The 6,806-nt window shown below is 44.0% G+C and overlaps 1 non-coding gene across 1 annotated transcript; it reads right to left on the bottom strand.

Annotated features, from left to right (window-relative positions):
• Window positions 1-1,790: 1,790 nt before the first annotated feature.
• LOC123391804 lies at window positions 1,791-1,986 on the bottom strand. Its single transcript, XR_006606532.1, has one exon. It is a non-coding gene; the product is annotated as a U2 spliceosomal RNA (small nuclear RNA).
• Window positions 1,987-6,806: the final 4,820 nt, after the last annotated feature.

The following is a 6,806-nucleotide window of genomic DNA, read 5'->3' as shown; positions in this document are numbered from 1 at the left end:
AAAAACCAGTTGGGAACAGCTGCAACCACCTCTGGGAAGACCAAAGGCTACTAAGGGTCTGACCGGAGATTGGCCTTTAAATCCAATTGTATTAAAGGCAGATAACTTTTTCATTGTTAGGTAATTAAGTTCATTTCTCCTTAACTTTCCATAATGTCTTCGGTTTTCACTATTCTCCAGAAACTACCCTTACCATGTTACCACTGGTTACCAGTTTGCTTATGATGCACTTTCTTGCCTCACTCCAACTTGGGCTCCAGAGCTTTTACCACTGTCTAAGCCCCCTTATTCTTTTTCTTGAGTCTGTGTTCTTTTTTTTAGTCTTAAACTTCCCTTCTTAACTGGTTCTCATCTCCTTCCATTTCTCTTGATCCTTCCCCTGGATCTCTTAAAGATTCCACTCTCTAATTCCATCCTCTAAATGCCAGTATTTGACAAGGACCAGACCCTGAATCTCCCTTTGTCTCTCTCTACAACTTCTCCCTCAAAGAACCACCACTCCACACTAATTAATCCCAAAAATGTCTCTTGGCAGGAGAACTACTCACAGGTATTGTCATCTGTAATAACCCATCCCAATTTCCTTGCCTTTCTTAAGACCAGTGTCATTCTTTTATCTCCAAGTTCAACACTGAGGGGTTGTCTCTAGCTCTTCCCACTCCTTTGTCCTCCTTATTCAATCAGACCCCAAGTCTGTCCCCTTGTCCAGCTAAATCTTCCAACTCCACTCTTGTTTCCATTGCCACCACTGTAAAATGAGCCTTCAAGGCATGCCTACATAAAAATCTCAGCCTTCAGGACCCCTGAGTGCCTTCAGCTCAGGTGATGATCCCAGAGTCCTGGGATCAAATCTCACATCAGGCTCCCTGCTTGGCAGGGAGTCTGTTTCCCCCTCCTTTTCTACCTGCCAGTCTCATTGCTTGTGCTCTCTCTCTCTCTCTCTCTCTGTCAAATAAATAAATAAATAAATTGTTTTTTTAAAAGACTTCAGCCTTCTAACTGGTCTCTGCTGGCATAATCCTGAGTCCTGACTCTAGGCTCTATGAAAAGGTCATATTTTGCTCTTATACTCCCCTTAGATCCAAATAAGACATTTGAGTCATTCTGATCATTTCTTCTTTGGATTCACAACTTTTTAAAAAAGATTTTATTTATTTATTTGACAAAGAGAGACACAGCAAGAGCAGGAACACAAATGGGGGGAGTGGGAAAGGGAGAAGCAGGCTCCCTGCCAATCAGGGAGCCAGATTCGGGGCTTGATCTCAGGACTCTGAGATCATGACCTGAGCTGAAGGCAGATGCTTAATGACTGAGCCACCCAGGTGCCCCTGGATTCACAACTCTTTAAGTCAGATGCCAAGAATGAACTCACCTTCCATCAATCCCTGTACCAGTGATATAATGGGATATTAGATTAATCCTCCTGTTGATAATTAAAGATCCTAGACCAAAAAAATGTTAAACAACTGTTTGAAGACACTGGAGATCAGTTTTGGACAGACTGAAGGGGATTTGACCTTTAAAAGAAGGATAACACACTAGATTAGATTTGTATTTACCCATCTTCTCCTTAAGGATGGTGTTTTGTGGTGAATGGAAACAGAGCTCAAACAGAAAGCATCAGTCCTACTTAGCTAAGTGAAAAGTCAGAATTTAGGGCTACCAAAGCAGCTATACATTCAAGAAGGGAAATCTTGGAAAGGAGGGAGTCACAGAGAAGGAATCCCAAAATCTGTGTAAAAATTCCCTTCAAACCCTTGGACAACTTAGTTATTTTACTCCAGAGAGTGTTGAGTTGTGTTCTAGATGGCAGTTAAATTGCTAATGGATCACTTAGAGACTTCATTCAGGCTCTGTTATATAGCTAGGTTGTTTTTCTCTTAATCTTAGAATTTATCTTTTATTCTTTGACAGAAGATGTAGCAGATATAAAACTGATAAGAACAGATACTACACGTGATCTTAGCCAAAAGGCCAAGAATCGATAGCTTTTAGTCTTGGGATGGAATTCTTACTACTAAGATATGGCTCTTCTGAACTGGACATTTCAGGGAAAGAATCCAAGAAATCCAGCAGAAAGCAACAACTTAAAAGACTGAAAGTCCATACAAAGATTTCAATAGCTGCCTGATACTGAGGAGAAAGAGTCTGAAGTTTAATACCACCAATTTAGAGAACCCTAGTTTTCTAATAAAACCCCAGAAGAGCACCTGGGTGGCTCAGTGGGTTAAAGCCTCTGCCTTCAGCTCAGGTCATGATCTCAGGGTCCTGGGATTGAGCCCCGTATCGGGCTCTCTGCTTGGCAGGGAGCCTGCTTCTTCCTTCTCTCTCTGCCTGCCTCTCTGCCTACTTGTGATCTCTCTCTATCAAATAAATAAATAAAATATTAAAAAAAAAAGAAATATGGACCAAAATTGTTTCCAAATATTATTGAAAATATCAATATATAGATGTAAGAGGTTTAGCAACACTTGAGTAGGACAAATACAAAGAAAACAACATTGTCATTTAAATTTAGAAAATCAAAGAAAGAGAAAATCTTAAAAGCCACAAAAAGGGGTAAACCATTACATACAAAGGAGCAGTGATAAGAATGACAACTAATCTCTCACCCGCGACAATAGAAACCAGAAGACAATAGGGTGGTAGCCATAAAATGTTGAAAGAAAAACCCTGTTAAAATAGAAATCTGTATCCAGTGAAAATATTCTTTAAAATTGAAAGTAAAATAAGGATATTTCGGGTAAATGAAAACTGCATTTATCATCAGTAAATTACATATGAGGAACATTAAAGGAAGCCCTTCAGGCTGAAGGGATGTGATACTATATGAAGATTTAAATCTACAGAAAGTTACAAAGAGCATAAAAATTGGTAAATAAGTGGGGAAATATTTTTAATCTACTTTTTGATCGTATTCATTCTCCACAGAAGGGGAAGCTGTTGATTCTCTTCAGGCTGCAAGCATTGACAGTCTTTTTTCTGTAGGGTCTTTGCATTCTGCTTCTTTTTTTTTTTTTAAGATTTTATTTATTTATTTGACAGACAGAGATCACAAGTAGGCAGAGGGGCAGACAGAGAGAGAGGAGGAAGCAGGCTCCCTGCTGAGCAGAGAGTCCGATGCGGGGCTGGATCCCAGGACCCTGGGATCATGACCTGGGCCAAAGGCAGAGGCTTTAACCCACTGAGCCACCCAGACACCCCTGCTTCCTCTTTTTAAAATGCTCTCCTCCTCTCTTCCTGTGTTTAATTCTTACTCATTCTTCAGATGGCCACACAAATATAATTTCTTCAGACAATTTCTCATTGCCCACCTCCCCTTCTCCTCCCCCGCCACATCGTGTCCCATGTCTTTGTCCATGCCTGGGTGCCCTGCCCGGTCTCCCACCCTCTCTGGATAAGGCACTAGTTATGCCTCTAGTTATGCCTGGGTATGCCTCATTATGCCTCAGAACCCTAAGGGTGAGTTCACACAACCACTGCCAAATTCATGGAATACACACCTACTTGTTTAATTTTCACCTGCCTGCCAGGATAGTCATCTCGTCTGAGCTATTCAGATCTTCTTGACGCTGATTGAATGCTAGTCTGAACATCTCGTCACCAACTGAGGGATTATTCCTGCCAAGGAAACCTTCTTTTCCTCAATCCATCCAGTCTGCTGTCATGCCAACCTAGTTTTGCTCCAACCTTTTTCTAGTAAACGCCATTCTGTCTGCATATAACTGAGATTTGGAAATGCACATACGCAGGAGCAGGAGAAAGGCAAGAAGATGTAGGAGCCCACCTTAGTAGAGAACCACCCCCCAGGTACTCCTAGAGCACCCTCCTAGCACTCATGACTCCATACTGTAGTTGGCCGAAAACCCTGTCCTTTTTTGTTGTCCCAAGTGCGTAACAGAGTCTGGCTGTATACATGCATTCAATCCACGTTTGTCAAAAAAATAAATGAAAAATCGAAGAGTCAGGAAAGACCAAGGGAATGGATTTGCTAAAGTGAAGGAAGGAAAGTTTCAGGAAAGCATTAGGAATCCTATTCTTTGCTTCCCCCACACCTCTTGCAGCATTGGTGTGACAGCTGGTAGGTAACAGTCACCCAAGAGAGGCTGTATGAATGCCTGTTCATTCCCGATGCTAAAAAGTACACCCTTCAAGTTATGCTTCCTAAGAGGGTTTCTGTGAAGGTCATTTTTTTTTTTGTACTAAAAGGCACTACATATGAGGTTAAGTCGCATCACTGCCATACAGGCCTGAGAATAATCGAATAACATACTCTTAGGATAGTCCCTGCAATATCTGAGTGTACTTGACATTTACATCTAATTCAGTGATGCACAGTCCTGGCGTGGCTGCTTTTGAGGTGCCGGTAACTACCTCGAGGACATCAACAGACTCTCCAAATGAAATGAATTTACATTCACCTTAATACAGATTCCTGGGGCCCACCTCAGACATATTTAATAGGGATCGGTGGATTGGGCTTAGAAATCTGCATTTTTATTACTTTTTTAAAAAATATTTTACCCATTTATCTGAGAGGGTGAGCAAGAGAGAACATGAGCAAGGGAAGGGAGAGGGAGAAGGAGGAACAGACCCCCCCTGCTGAGCAGGGAGCCTGACTAGGCCCAATCTCAGGACCCTGGGATCATGACCTGAGCTGAAGGCAGATGCTTAACTGACTGAGCCACCCAGGTTCCCCGAAATCTGCATTTTTAAATAAAGAACGCAGATAAATCTGATGCAGCGCTTCGGAATCATTGCTCTTTACCAGTCCTGTCATTTTCCAGAGCAAACATGAGCCAGAAGGGTAAAAATGACTTGCCTACAGTCATACCATGCCAGAATTAGGGCCAGAATCCAGGCCCACTGACTCCAATTCCAGTGCTCTCTCCACGATAGTGTACTGCCTCAGAGTCCCCAGACCATTCATTGCTCCTGGCTTCAGGGAAACTGAGCAAGTCTGAATAAAGCAATCCTGCTCTTCCCGGTCTTGCTCCTAAATCCCTTGCAGCCTGCAGGGGCAGGGAGAGGGCCGGGCAGCAGGTGTGGTGTAATGCAATCAGCTACAAGGGGCTTCACCAGCCACCGGTCTTGGTGCAGAGCTGTAAACACCTGCAGGAGCCATGGCCCCACAGGTGTGCCAGGAGCCCCATCACCCACCAGCTCTTTTCCTACCCGGGCTCTGCGCAGCCTCTCCCCACTGTATTTGCCAACAACCCCTCCTCAACTCTGTAGCTTCCTAGAGATAAGAAAAAAGAGGAGACAGCTCTGTGTGTGTCTCCTTGGAATGAACAGCGCTGAAAAGGGAACCTAGAAGTTGTGAGTGGAAAGGCTGCCTGGGCAGTTTCCATAGCAACGCCTCCATCCCTGCCCTGACAGCTACGTGCTGTGTGGTACGTGCACTCTGCCAGGTCCCTGGAGGGCACAGCTGTCCCTGGCTTGCTCAGGGTTCAAAAGTAAGTTTTTAATTCTGGTATTCAGATAATAATATACAAGGCATTTATGGGACCTGGAACCAGTAGGAGCTGAAGGCACGTGTCAGCAGACCATCCAGGGAGGGTCCAGAACTTAGAGACCTTCACATTCCTCCTCCTGCCACAGGTCTCGGCATGCAGCAGGTGCTTAAACACTCTTGGCTGAAGGGCCCAACGAATGAGAGTTTCTTTGAGGCTTTGGGAAGCTCTTCTGCTCGTTGAGGTTAGAAAAAACCAGAGCGGGGCAAGCAGCAGAGCATAGAGGAAAGGAAGACCCTCCCCAGGTATGGGGGGGGGGCACACATTGGTCTCCAAGTGGCTTCTAAGAGCCTCCCCTCTTCACACTGAGTGTCAGCTGCCCCCCCCCACCCTAGGCTGACAGACACCAGTTTTAAGGAGATGGTTACTAAGTGTTACTCCCCCTAGGGACCTGTGCACCACCCCTTCTGTTGAACTTTATTTGCATACCACCTCCCCGACCCCCAACACACACACACACACACACACACACACTTTGGGAGAAAGGTGTATGGCAGAGAATCACGAAGAATGGAGTTTCGATCCCTTGTGATGAAAATGTTTTTAGAAAAGGGTAGGAAATAGGTAGGTTCCTCAACAGTAACAAATATACTACTCTGGTAAAGGATGTTGATAATAGTGGAGATTATGGATACAGGATGCAGGGATGCATGGCAATCTCTGTACCTTCCTCTCAATTTTACTGTGAACCTAAAAACAGTTCAAAAAAATTAAATCTTTAAAAAATATATATATTTTTAAAAAGGGTAGGAAAGGGCACCTGGGTGGCTCAGTGGGTTAAAGCCTCTGATTGTGGCTCAGGTCATGATCCCAGGGTCCTGGGATTGAGCCCCACATGGGGCTCTCCGCTCAGCGGGAAGCCTGCTCCCCCCCCTCTTTCTCTGCCTGCCTCTCTGCCTACTTGTGATCTCTGACTATCAAATAAACAAATAAAATTTAAAAAAAAAAAGGGTAGGAAAGACTTGGATTTGTGCAAATAAATGATTCGCCATGATAATCACAGCCTGGACTGGATTTAAAAACACGTATCTTAAATATCTTCCTTCGAGAGTAGTTTTCCTATTTGACAACAGCAAACAAGTCCGGTAAACCAGGTAGGTAAAGAAGCTGAAGACCTTTTGGGGATAAAAGACGCCTTTGGGCTTTAAGGAAGTGATAAAGACTTGGAATTTTTTTTTGTTTATTTTGGTTTCTGCAGAGTCAATGAATAATTTACGAAATACTCCGTGGGTGTGTCCCCTGATTAGCCACCCTCCACCCCCCACAGGCCTGGGCTGGGCTGGGACTCCTGCC

Source organism: Mustela putorius, unplaced genomic scaffold (assembly GCF_011764305.1).
Source record: "Mustela putorius furo isolate JIRA1106 unplaced genomic scaffold, ASM1176430v1.1 tig00000281_pilon_pilon_pilon, whole genome shotgun sequence".
Taxonomy (NCBI): domain Eukaryota; kingdom Metazoa; phylum Chordata; class Mammalia; order Carnivora; family Mustelidae; genus Mustela; species Mustela putorius.
Note: the sequence above shows the minus strand (reverse complement) of the source record. Positions and strands in the feature narration are given on the sequence as shown.